The 14,029-nt window shown below is 39.1% G+C and overlaps 1 non-coding gene across 1 annotated transcript; it reads left to right on the top strand.

The window, feature by feature from the left end:
- The first annotated feature begins 4,346 nt into the window (after positions 1 to 4,346).
- LOC115064527 lies at positions 4,347 to 4,450 on the top strand. Its single transcript, XR_003844357.1, has one exon. It is a non-coding gene; the product is annotated as a U6 spliceosomal RNA (small nuclear RNA).
- Positions 4,451 to 14,029: the final 9,579 nt, after the last annotated feature.

Here is a 14,029-nt window from a genome sequence, read left to right as displayed (position 1 = left end):
AGTGGGTGGGTAGGGGAGCAGGGGCGGGGGGTTATAGGGAACTTTCGGGATAGCATTTGAAATGTAAATAAAGAAAATAATAATAATAAATTTTTTTTTTAAAAAATTAAGGCTTCAGGAAAACTCCATGAAATTCAACAAGTGTCAATGTTTCATGTTATATAGTCATTACTACTTTTATGACTAATACTTTGAGTATTTTCAAAACAATATATTACTATAATTCATTTATCATTATTATTTTTGTTACATTTATTATTTTTTACAATAGAGTTGTTGCCCTCTTCCCTGTCCTCTCTCCCACAGTTCCTCATCCCATCTCACCCTACCCCTACCCTGCACTGGTCTCCAAGAGGATATCCCCACCCACCCCCCTCCAGGCTTCCCTACTTCCTGGGGCCTCAAATCTCTTAAGAGTTAGGCACATCTTCTCCCACTGAGGCCAGAAGAAGCAGCTCTCTGCTGTAAATATGTTGTTGGCCTCAAACCAGCTTCTATGTGCTGCCTGGTTGGTAGCTCAGTATTTGAGAGATCTCAAGGGTCCAGGTTAGTTGGTTTTCCTATGTGGTTGCCCTCTTCTTCAGCTTCTTCCAGCCTTTCCCTAATTCAACAACAGGGGTTCCTCGGGGGTCATTCCAGTGGTTGGATGTAGTTATCTGCTTCTGTCTGCTGGTATGGCCTATCAGAAGACAGTCATGCCAGGCTCCTGTCTGTAAGCAGTCATAACATAGTAGTGCCAGACCTCGGTGTGCCCTCAAGAGATGGATCCCATGTTGGGACTGTCGTTCATTTTCTTTTTTTTTTTTTTTTTTTTTTTTGTCCCTGCAGTTCTTTGAGACAGTAAATATTCTGGGTCAGGAATTTTGATTGCGGGTTAGGAACCCTGTCCCTCCACTTGAGGCCCTGTCTAGCTACTGAGGTGTACTTTTAGAGTTCACCATTTCTCCAATGTTGGGCATTTTGGCAAAAGTCACCCCCAATGAGTCCTGAGTGTCTTACCTCCTGGGTCTCTGGTACTCTTAGAGCATCCACCCACCTCCCACTCGAGTCCCAAGGCTACTTATTTCCATTTATTCTCTTGGCCCTCTGGGCTTCTCTCCTGTCCCCTCCCCCCATATATGATCCTGTTCCCCTTTTCCCTGTCCTTTTCCTCTGCCTTCCATGATTATTTCTTTCCACGTTCAAAGTGGGGTTGAAACCTTCTCACTTGGGAATTTCAGCTTGTTACACTTCTTATGGTTTAATAAATTGTATCCTAGGTATTCTGTACTTTTGGCTAATATCTACTTATTAGTGAGTACATACAGTGCGTGTCCTCTTGGGTCTGAGTTACCTCACTCAGGACAATATTTTCCAGTTCCATTCATTTGCCTTGAAAAATTTGTGATGTCCTCATTCTTAATAGCTAAATACTATTCCCTTGTGTAAATGAACCACATTTTCTGTATCCATTATTCAGTCGAGGAACATCTAGGTTGTTTCCAGCTTCTGGCTATCACAGATAAGGCTGCTATGAATATAGTGGAGCACACGCCTCTCTGGTATAGTGGGACAACTTTGGGTATATGCCCAAGAGTGGTATAGCTGGGTCTTCAGGTAGATATATTTCCAATTTTCTGAGGAACCTCCAGATTGATTTCTAGAGTGGTTGTGGAAAAAAATGAAAATAGATCCATATTTGTCACCTTGAACAAGCCTCAAGTCCAAGTAGATCAAGGACCTCAACATAACAAAATACTCATGAAAGGATATAGGTACAGAGACAAAATTTAGAGCTAAGATGAAAGGATGGACTATCCAGAGACTACCCCATCCGGGAATCCATCCCATCATCAGCCACCAAACCTAGATACTAATGCTCATGCCAGCAAGATTCTGCTGAAGGGACCCTGATATAGTGGCCTCTTGTGAGGCTATGCCAGTGCCTGGCAAACACTGAAGTGGATGCTCACAGCCAGCTATTGGATGGAACACAGGGTCCCCAATGGAGGAGCTAGAGAAAGTATCCAAGGAACTGAAGGGGGCTGCAACCCTGTAGGTGGAATAACAATATGAACTAACCAGTACCCCCTGAGCTTGTGTCTCTAGCTGCAAATGTAGCAGAAGATGGCCTAATCAGCCATCACTGGGAATAGAGGCCCCTTGGTCTTGCAAACTTTATATGACCCAGCACAAGGCAAGGCCTGGGCCAAGTAGTGGGAGTGGGTGGGTAGGGGAGCAGGGGCGGGGGGGTATAGGGAACTTTCGGGATAGCATTTGAAATGTAAATAAAGAAAATAATAAAAATAAATAAATAAATAAATAAATAAATAAATAATAAAAAACAGATGCAATGAATCTACTAGAAGAAAAGTTAGGAAAGAGCCTTGAACTCATTGGCTCAAAGGTGAGATTTTAGGGGTGTCTCCAAAACAAGACTCCAATGGCTCAGGCTCTAAGATTTCAAATTGATAAATGGAACCTCATGAAACTGAAAATCTTCTGTAAGGCAAAGGACGTAATCAAAAGGACAAATCAGCAACGTATAGATTGGAAAAAGCAAAACACCAAAACATTTCACTAACCCTACATCTGATAGAGGGAGGGCTAATATCCAAAATATATAAAAGACTCAAGAAGCTAACCTCCACAAAAACCAAACAACCCAATTAAAAATAGGGTATAGAGCTGAACAGACAACAGATGAATCTCATGGCCTGAACATTTAAAAAAATGTTCAAAGTCCTTAGTCATCAGAGAAATGCAAATCAGAACAACCCTGAGATTCCACCTTAAACCATTAAGAATGGCTAAGATCAAAAACTCAAGTGATAGCACATGTTGACAAGTATGTGGAGAATGAGGAACACTCCTTAACTGATGGTAGAATTGAAAAAAATGTTTTCTAATGAAAAAGAAGAAAGGGAGAATGTAACTCAAAAAATATTAAGGAAAATCTAATTAGTATATGCAGACAATTATTTGTATTATTGTGCTGTGTCATATTTTTGATATATTTGTTTGTTGGTACTAATTTCTCAAATCTATTAAGTTTGCATTGCAAGTAATCGTACTGACCCAATTGCTCTTGCAGAAATTGAAAATGTGGAACAATGCAACTAAATCTTCGGAAATTATTAACTTTCACCAAAGATTTACCTTTTTTTACAGTCCAGTCATTATCTACCTCCCAATCCACCCTTTGACTATTTTCATCCCATACCTATTCCCCTGTCTCCCAGAGGATGTCCCCATCCCACCTACTCCCATCCCACCAGATCCTATAACTCCCTTGGGCCTCAAGTCTCTCAAGGGTTAGGTGCATCTTCTCTCAATAAGGCTAGACCAGGCAGTCCTCTGCTATATATATATGTTGGGGGCCTCATATCAGCTGGTGTGTGCTGCCTGGTTGGTGGCTCAGTGTCTGAGAGATCTCAGGGGTCCAGGTTAGCTGAGACAGCTTGTCTTCCTATCTTCCTACAGGGATGCCTTCATCCTCAGTATCTTCCATTCTTTCCCTAAATTTAACCAAAGGGTTCTCCGGCTTCTCTCCATTGGTTGGGTGTAAATATCTGCATCTTATTCTTTCAGCTGATTGTTGGGTCTCTCAGAGGGCAGCCATTCTAGGCTTCTGTCTGTAAGCATCAGTAATAGTGTCAGGCCTTGGAGCCTCCCCTTAAGCTGGATCCCAATTTGTGCCTCTCACTAGACCTCCTTTCCCTCAGGCTCATCTCCATTTTTGTCACTGCAATTCTTTTAGACAGGAACAATTTACCTTCTTAAGCTCAGCCTCAAGAATAAATTTCATTATTAATATCTGCAAAGACTTCATTATTTTCTCCAGTTTAAAGACATCAATATCATGACAAAACAAAGCTTTAACCTAACACTTGACAAAATCCAAAGATTCTTTGGCATTTCTTTGGCAATGTGATTTCCCCACCCTGAAAAAAAAACATATATTATAGTATCTTTTCAAATCTATGGCTTTGGGATTAGTGTCTATGTAACTGGACAGGAAGAAACATATTCTTTCCTGGCCATGTGAACTGGGCATAGATCACACAGAGGGGAGTTTATCCAAAACCATGAAGCTAAAGCTTAAAACTCCTTACTGAGGAGTACATCATGGACAATGGAACATCATCTGACATTGTTTTAATCTTAATTTTAAAAAATGCTATGTCTGAGGAAAACTCAATCACAGCTCAAATCTCCAACATAGCCATGAGATAGCCCTGCCTATACCCAGAACATAGCAGTGTAATTACCATCCTATCTCTTCCATCAGAACCTAAACAGAGACAAATGACTGTGACTCAGAAAACTTCTCTTTAAATTTAAATTAAATTTAATATTTAGTGTGTGTGCTCATCATGGCAGCACATATACTAAAATTTAAACAATATAGAGAAGATTACCATAGCTCCTATGCAAAAATACACAAATTTATGAGGCATTCCATATCATAAAAAATTTTAATTAGTCAAATATTAACAGAATTTTCTTTTTCAAATATAATGCCTAAGCTGGATTCTTGACTATGGTAATGAATTATGTAGTCTATTTTTGGTGTTACTGGCAAAGTCTACTGAGTGAGATCCTTCAAAACCCTTAGATGCTCCATTGCCCAAACATATTCTCCATTCTTGTCCAATTCTATGTACTTAATATGGTTTTATATCAACACTCTCGGTCTCTTTTCAACATCTTTGAAAAATTTGTTTTTTTTTTATTTTTTATTAGATACATTATTTATTTACATTTCAAATATGAATCTCTTTCCTCATTTCCCCTCCAAAATCCCCCCATCACATCCCTCCCATCCCCTGCTCACTAACCTTCCTACTCCTGCTTCCCTGTCCTGGCATTCCCCATACACTGGAGCATTGAGCATTCGCAAGACCAAGGGCCTCTCCTCTCATTGATGTCACACAAGGCTGTCCTCTGCTCCATATGTGACTGAAGCCTTGAGTCCTTCCTTGGGTACTCTTCGGTTGGTGGTTTGGTCCCTAGGAGCTCTGGGGATACTGGTTGGTTCATATTGTTCTTTCTCCTGTGGGGCTACAAACCCCTTCAGCTCCTTGTGGCCTACCTCTAGCTCCTCCATTTGGGACCCTCTGCTCAGTCCAATGGATTGCTGTGAGACTCCACTTCTGTATTTGTCAGGCACTGACAGAGCTTCTCAGGAGACAGCTATATCAGGTTCCTGTCAGCAAGCCCGTGTTGGCATCTACAGTAGTGTCTGGGTTTGGTAACTGTATTTAGGTTGAGACAGTCACTGAATGACCTTTCCTTCAGTTTCTGCTTCAAACTTTGTCTCTGTATCTACTCCCATGGATATTTTGATCCCCCTTCTAAGAAGGACTGAAGTATCAACATTTGATCTTCCTTCTTCTTGAGCTTCATGTGGTCTGTGAACTGGATCTTGGGTATTCAGAACTTCTGGGCTAATATCCACTTATCAGTGAGTGCATTCCAAGTATGTTCCTTTGTGACTGGGTTACCTCACTCAGTTGGCCATCAACACTGGTATGTATCCATTTTTTTTGCCTCATCCAAAATATTGATAGTTCTTTTTTCACCACATTATAAATACCTCTATCACAATGCTAATTATGCTGTCTTGGGATTATCCTGGGCATTTCAGTGTTCTTGATCCATATCTTATTCCATGGTAGCACTCTGTCATCTATCTATCTATCTATCTATCTATCTATCTATCTATCTATCTATCTATCTAGAATCTATCCATTCATCTATTTTCCTATCACCTATCTATCTAAATATCTAAATATCTATCTATCTATTCATCTATCACCTATCTATCTGTCTCAGACTCAAGTACAGCATGATCTTCTATAAATGTTTGATAAAAGGGTGGATGAGTGAGTGACAGAATGGGGCTTGAGCATTACACTGCAGGAGCTAAAGAGAATTCCAAGGACACATAGGATTTACCACCTGTAACAGTCTGAGGATAATGGAAATCTTTGGCTTTTTCTATTTTAGTGTATAATAAGAGGAAAGAGCCCTGTCAGTTAACACATGTCCCTTTAGAGGGAGTGTGTTTCTACCTCACAGTTCTTACAAATGTAGTTTAAACAAGATATTATTTTTGTAAATTTCCCAGGGGCAAAAAAGGTGATTCAAATACCAAATATTAAAGAAATTTCTATCCACCTAAGGATAGTAGGTGAATACTTTCAAAATATTACCAAAATACTAAGTACCCAGGGGATGCAAGTAATGGATGTTGTGTATCCTGGTTTAACCAACCTGTGAAAACAAGTTAATTTGTTCTATAGAGACTAAGGAACATGCTATGTGAATTACAGTTTTTTCTGTTTGCAAGGACTTGGGAAGGTGGTTCTGGATCTATTTGGTTTGTGTTTTTCATGAAGGCACTGTGGATTTTATACTCAGTAAGCTTTTGTGTTTTGTTGACTCCTAGCAAGTGTAGAGCCATCTCTCATTATCTACAGACAATTCATCAAACTCGAGACATATATTTTATGTTGGATTCTTTCCTACTCAAATTGATCTTTATGTTCTTGACTTTCTCTTGATTGATTATATTGCTATCTCTAATAGATGTTATATTACTATTTTATCATATACCTATAAGTTGATGCAAATTTGTTTGAAGTAGAGTAGCAAAATAATAGAAAAATTTTATAAGGAAAAAGAAGCAACCAATCACTGTGGCATGACCACTGACCATGAACAATCCATGAATCACAAAATGTCAGACTGGAACATTCAAGTAAATGTCATCCGTGCTCATAATAAGTTCAATATTGAAAGTTGGATTAAGAGTCAAAGCAATGGACTTGAACTCAGAAGACTTGGGAAAGCACAAATTTCAGAGAACCAAAGTACAGAACCAAAAGTCACATGAGCCTAGCTGACAATCTTGGCACTTTTCCCCATGAACTTTCTCATTTCAGTTTTCTCATGTGCAAGAAATAACACGATGTTTGCTAGCCTCACAAAGCTGGTACAGAAAGATTGGTGAGGCTTTGGAACAAAAAATAATACATTACTGTACTGATGTAGAGAATCACAACCTGGTGATTATTTAGTCCTTTCAGAGAAATTTCTCAATGAGTCACACCATTTTATTTCAGTTATGTTCATGACAGGGGAAACATGGCAATTATATAAATATACCTTAGACTTTTTGGATGATCTCTTAGATTGCTACTGAAATTGGTGAGTTCCTCCTCCTTTTGGCATAATGGATACATCAACCAACTGCCAGAAGCTACCACCCTGTGCACAGAAGGCCACTCTGTGTAGTAGCCTTGGGATTGGGCCACATGGCCACAGGAGCAGCCAGGGAGGAGGAAAAGGGTGGAGTAAGGCCAAAATTCAAGCCAGGCATTGCAACTTCAATCCTACACTAGCAAGTGATGTCATTTTCCATAAGTCTCTGTTTCCACCGAAGTCAATGTATCTTAAGTCTTGAGCAGAACCGGACCCATAGGAAGAGGTCTCGAAATCAGGGAAGTAGTAGTTCTCACCCTGGCATTGTCACCTTTAACTGGAATTCTTGTCACTCTAAAAATGAATCCTTGGTCAAGGTTACCCTTTGACCTTCATATTTCTGAGCTTCATGCACACAGAGAAGACTAACTCAGGATTCAGAGATGATATGCCATAAAATCAAATATGTAGAAAGCCTGCACATTCAGAATTTGGGTAACTAACTACCATGGACACATTGCATGGCATTGCTCCTATATTCTATGTGAATAAACCAAGACTCTACCATATAATGTTAGTGAAAATTTAAGAAGACTATTCACAAAAACATTGAGGGTAGATACCACTCGCAAAAATGTTCTATATATGTAATTTAAACAATTCTCTATGCTCATACTTAAAAGTGTTCAAATAGGAAAGATAACTTTAAACTTACCAACATTCTGAAGCTACTGTTGACTATTAAAACATATTTGCACCCAACCAATGGACAGAAGCTGCTGACCCCTGTGGTTGAATTAGGGAAAAGCTGGAAGAAGCTGAGGAGAAGGGTAACCCTGTAGGAGAACCAGCAGTTTCAAATAACTGGATTCCTGAGATCTCTCAGACACTGGACCACCAACCTTGCAGCATACACCAGCTGATACAAGGCCCCCAACACACATACAGCAGAGGACTGCTGGGTTTGGGTTCAATCACAGAACATGCACCTAACCCTCAAGAGACTGGAGGCCCCAGGAAATGTATAGGTCTGGTGAGGTGGGTGGTGGGTACATCCTCCTGTAGACATGAGGGTGGGGAGGAGATATGGGATGTGGAAGAGTCGGAGGGTATACTGGGAGGGAAATAAAATAAAAGTGTAAAAATAAATAATTAAGTAAAAGATTAAATTAAAGATAAAAACATTTTCTACCTTCTTAACTATTTTTTCATAACTACACTCAGCACTTGCATTTTTTTCATATCTGAGTTCTTGTTATGTTCTCTCTGCCTGAATGACTGAATTCTTGCTTTGTATTCCATCTTGCAAGGATCTAACCAAGGGTCATACATATATAGATTCTTCTTGTGTTTACTTCAAAGGTGAAATTTCTTTACATATTGCTTCCTTCATGAAAGTCAAGCTTGTTTCTGCCAGACCATGATCTCCTTGAGGACATGACTGAGTCCTTCCATTTCTTTATTTCACTGATCGCAACCAAAGATTTGGTGTTCAGCAAATGTGAGATAAAATCATAAAATATCTATATAAACTAGTTCCTGGTTTTAGACAACAAATACTGTGCATGGGCTTATGAGAAATGTGTTGATTTCATGATTTTGCAGCTAAGTGGAAAAATATCAAACTCTTTTCTGCATTTAATTTCCCTTCTGAAAATTTAGCTTTATTTTTGATTTGCAAATCATAATAGAATATATTTATAAAGCACAATATAACATGTTAATATATGTATATACCTGCCCAAATCACAGTAAGTAGGATACATTTCACCTCATATATTTATTATTTCCATGTGGTGAGAACATTTAAAGTCTTTTCTGGGTACCGAGAAAACTCTTAATACAGTGTGAATAACATACTGCCATAAAATGCCAGAGCATAGTCTACATATCCACCTACAGCTCAGCACCCATTGGCTATCTCCTCTTTCTGCCTACTCTTCTATCTACTTCCAAATCTGTCAAGCACCATTTTACTTGCTATTTCCAGGAGCCCACACTCTTTAGAATTCTACATACAAGTGTAATAGTTTAGTACTATTTCTTTGCAATTGGCTTTAATATAACGTCCACTAGTTTATCCAGATTGTCATATATATCACACATGATGGGATTTCATATTTATCCTATTTTCTTTCTCTCTTTACAGTAATATAGTACTGGATACATATAGTACCCTTTGAGTTTAATAATTCATTCATAGAAATGATATTTTTGAGTACTGTTACTTTATACATATAAATATAGACATCCTTTTTGGCATACTCATTAAAACATTTTGAAATTGAACCTAGGAATGAGATTGCTGGACTATGTAGTGGTCCTACTTAAAGTATCCTGAGAAATCACTATATTGCTTTACAAATCAACCCCACTACCTTATCACTGTATTAACAGTGTTTCAGGGTACTTTTTTCTCTGTATCCTTATCGACAGTTGTTATCTTTCATGACTTTTGTTGACAGTCAATCTATTCAGTATAGGGTTTCCAGTGATTTCAACTGCATCTCTCTGATTATTATAGATGTGACATTTTTAATATATACCTTTTGGCTACATTGATAAAATTTGTATCCATTCTTTAAAAAAAAATACCTTATCTAGTCCTTTGTCACCTTTAATAGGAATATCCCCTTTGTGGCATTGAGTAGTTTGAGTGCATTGTGTATTTTGGATAATCTAAAATATTTTGATCAAAAGGAACAAAGCTGAGGAGAAAACAATCCTGACCTTCAAAATATATTACCAAGCTGATATAATCAAAATATCTCAGTCCTTTCACAAAAACAGAGACCCATATAACAGGAGAGACTAGGAAAAAAAGGGGCAAAAAACAAAAAACACATACTTATAGTCACTTAAATCTTAGCAAAGAAGCAAACATAACATAGAATTGGAAGAAATAACTTTCTATTAAACAAATGGTTTTATAAAATTTAGATACAAATTCAAAAAAGAGTGAAAGTTAACCTGATCTAATTGCTTTTTGAAAATCACCCCCCCCAAAAAAATTAATGACTTTGAAATAAAACCTGGAAATGTGAATTAGAACATAAATGAGGGTGAAAATCACTGATTTGGAAAATATTTGGATATTATACAAAAGTATAAACAACAAAAACAAAAAATATGCAAATGATATTACATTCAACTATAAAAATCCCTGCCTAACAAAGTGATAGATCAGTAGATTTAAACATGGCACATGAACTGGGGGAATGTATAGAGAACCAACTCACAAGATTGAGAGGAGTACCCTTGTATCTGACTCAGTGGAGCTCATTTGGATCTTCTAACACGTCACAACAGCATCATCTAAAAACATGAAAGTAGGCACTGTGAAGACACAGAATGCCTTGAACTTGGACTTCCTAGCCTCTAAGTCACTGAAACAAAATTCTGGCTTTTAAGTCTCCCAGCCTGTGGCATTTTGTCACAGTAGTCCAAGTAGAGGAAGGCAACGTGACTCTGTGATGTCCATATTCTGCGCCTAAGTGATAAGGGCTACATATTGCCTTTTGGCTGAGAGAGAAACGCAGAGACACCAAGAAATTCTGAATTTCTGTGGACAGAGGAGGAAGAACAGACATTATTTACAAGGAGAGCACACAGCTAGAGCCTGTGAAGTTAGAAATTAACCTTCCTAAGATGCACTACTGAAAGATCTTGCTGGCCAAGAGTATAGGGCACTCATCTCAGTGGGAAAGACTTCTGAAAATGACCATTATTTAAAAGAAATGACCCTTTGTAGAATTAGAGTTAGGTGGGTGTGAACTTTATCTTTCTGCTCAGTAACTATAAAAGTCCTTAAACTTTTGCAGTTTACTCTTCAGTTTAATATACGTATCTGCATGGGATTTTTGTGCTAATTAATTGAAACACAATATCAAAATTTTAAACAACATACTATAAGTTGAATAAATAATGTTGTTCATGTTTTCTTGTCTTTACTAGGGTACAAAGCCATCCCTATGTTTGGCCACATTTTTAATCCATGAAACTCTGGAAATCCAGATGCAATTAGAAACTTGGTCATATACAAATGAGGTGAACAGGAACATGAAACAGGCACTGTTCCCTAAGGAGAGACTAGAATGTGTTTGGATCTATACCACATAAGCCAAAACACCCTGCCCTGATACCCTGTTACAAGCTTTCTATAGCCAGGACCCATGGGCAACTTGAATAGGTTCTTTAAAAGGTGATCTCAGCCCCTCCTCGCAGATGAAATTTCTAGAAACACCAGCAGCAGCAGCCTCAGCCACAGGACATATTAGATCATGAGGCATCCCCATCTTCTAGACACAGGCTCTTATCCACTTTCAGCCAGAAGTTGTTTTTCCAATGAAGCCCACTGCCCTTCCAGAGTCTGGGCTGACACATTGGTAGGCATATGGAGTCAGAGGTGTGGGCGGGTTGCACTTCCTTCAAACATGCAACCTCAAAGTCTCCGAGGGTGTCATCTGGCATGGAAACAAGTCAGGAACAAGTGGAACGCCACTGGAATTTCCAGTTATAAACGGTCCTATTCAGAGCTGCATGCTGGATTGCACAATAAGAGAACAAGGAGATGTTTCATACCGTTGAAAGGCCTTGAGCACAGAATAAAGAGACACAACTTACCCTGCTTTGTCTCCTGAGTTTTGAGGCCTGTTCTGTATGATCCTGGGTTATAAAAATAAACAACAGTACATTCTACCCCACCTTGGCAGAAGGCTTACTTTTGAAAGACTTGCTGTAGCTACATTCTAGTTAGAGTGTCCTCATAGGCTAAGGCATACATTGAATTCAGGCATTGAAGAATCTGAAAATGGAAGAATATGAACTGAAAACTCTGTCGTGCTGGAGAGATGGCTCAGTGGTAGAGACTGTAGACTGCTCTTGTTGAGGCTCAGTGTGAAGGGCTATGGATCTACATTGGGTAGTCCACAGCAACCTTTACCTCTAGCTCAATGACTGCAAGGGTGGTGGTATTCAACACCTCTGGCCTCAGTGTCTACCTGCACTCTCATGTACATATACAGACATGTCATTAAGAATAATAAAAATAAATGATAAAAAATATAAAGCCTGACACTCATCAGCTATGCCCACTGCCTATGATTACATTTGAATCATTAACTGAATCTCTAATTAGCCCTGAACTATCCCAACCCCATTTACCTTTCCTTTAATCAACTCACCCAGTGTTCTGTAGTAGCTTGAGAGACCACCAGTTTTTGAGATGATATTTAGAAAAATTTCATAATTGTCCAAACTCAGAGTGCCATTTTCTGCCAATCTGTCAGCATGCAGGCCAAGACAGATGAGTAACAACAACTTATATACATATTTCATGGATTACTCTCCAGAGAAGTCGTCCTTGATTAGAGGACAGAGACACAGAGAAGGTGTCTAAAATTCAGAACCAGCTAAATACCAGCACTTACCCATCAGCCTCCTTTATATCACTCCTTCAGTTCTACTTAAGCAAAGTTGTTTCCAGTACAATTCTCTTTCACTTTAGCAATAAAGTGATACAAAGTATCCTGGTGCACTAATGTGAATACCCAGGCTATTCTTGATCCAAATAGAGATTTGTAAATATTACCCATAAAATAATTGAGACAATATACTAAGTACATGCTAATTGATCTGTATCTGAAGATGATGATGTGCCAAGAACCTATTGCCTAATATTCTGGTTTTGACATGTAAAGTATACAGTATGCATTTTTGAAAATGCAAATGCAGATAGTACAGTGTAAAGAGTTTTCTTGTAACATTCACTGTGTGTGTGTGTGTGTGTGTCTGTCTGTCTGTCTGTCTGTGTTAAGTACATGCATGTGGTGGTGCATGTGTGGAAGTTAGAGGACAACTTGCAAGACTCAGCTCTTTCCCTCTTCCATGTAAGTTCCACATAATCAAACTCAACTCATCAGGCTTGGCACCAAACCCCTTTATCCACTGGGCAATCCTACCAGTTCACACTGTGCTTTTTTTGTATTGTAGGAATCATTCAAGTTTCCATAACACAATTTCCCCCAGACAAAAAGAGGAGATCCCTACTCACAAGCCAAGTCACACTGGGAACTAAAGGGTGCCAAGAAACTTCACAATGAAAGCTTGTGTTTGGTGTGTGTGTGTGTGTGTGTGTGTGTGTGTGCGCAAAGCAATGCAAACCCTAATCTAAAAGCATCACCATCCACAGGAAAGATGCCAGCCCCTCTCTCCTGTACATCCTCTGTGTGGATCAATCCCCAGGCTCCCAGTAACCACAATGTGACCACTATGTGAGGAGGCTTTCTCCCTGAAACAATGCAGTTCTGTCTGATTGTCTTTGGGAGGCATTTACAGCTCGAGGACATGGTTCTGTTTTATTGAAAGTACTCAGTACTGACTTCTTAGAACATGGCTAAGCTCTGTTGGGCAATCACAGATGTTCCAGGGGGAGGTTCACATTCTTGCTGTGGGGTACCCAGCAGGGACACACACTGAAAGGTGAGGAAGTCCAAGAACAGCTCACAAGGCTCAGTGCAGATGTGCAGATCTATTACTCAGACCAAATGCCACTTTCTCAGGTCACTGGTGGGTTCTTCTCCTTAAAAGCTAAACTAGGTGCGTAACGGCTTGAGTCTCCACGCTGTGTCAATAACTAATGAGATAAAATCGTGTCTATTCATCAACCTGGGTAGAGCCCTGGAATGTAGTAGCACTGCCCCAGGGGCCACACTCCTGTGTACAGAACAAAATTGTTATTTCTAGAAGAATGTGTCTGTTTCTCTGAGCCCTAGGCTTGCCCTATCCCCACCTCCATATCTAAGGATAGCAACCAAGTGTTCTTAAAATAATAAAAGACTGG

Source organism: Mus pahari, chromosome 7 (genome assembly GCF_900095145.1).
Source record: "Mus pahari chromosome 7, PAHARI_EIJ_v1.1, whole genome shotgun sequence".
Classification (NCBI taxonomy): domain Eukaryota; kingdom Metazoa; phylum Chordata; class Mammalia; order Rodentia; family Muridae; genus Mus; species Mus pahari.
This window is presented reverse-complemented; position numbering and strand designations above follow the sequence as displayed.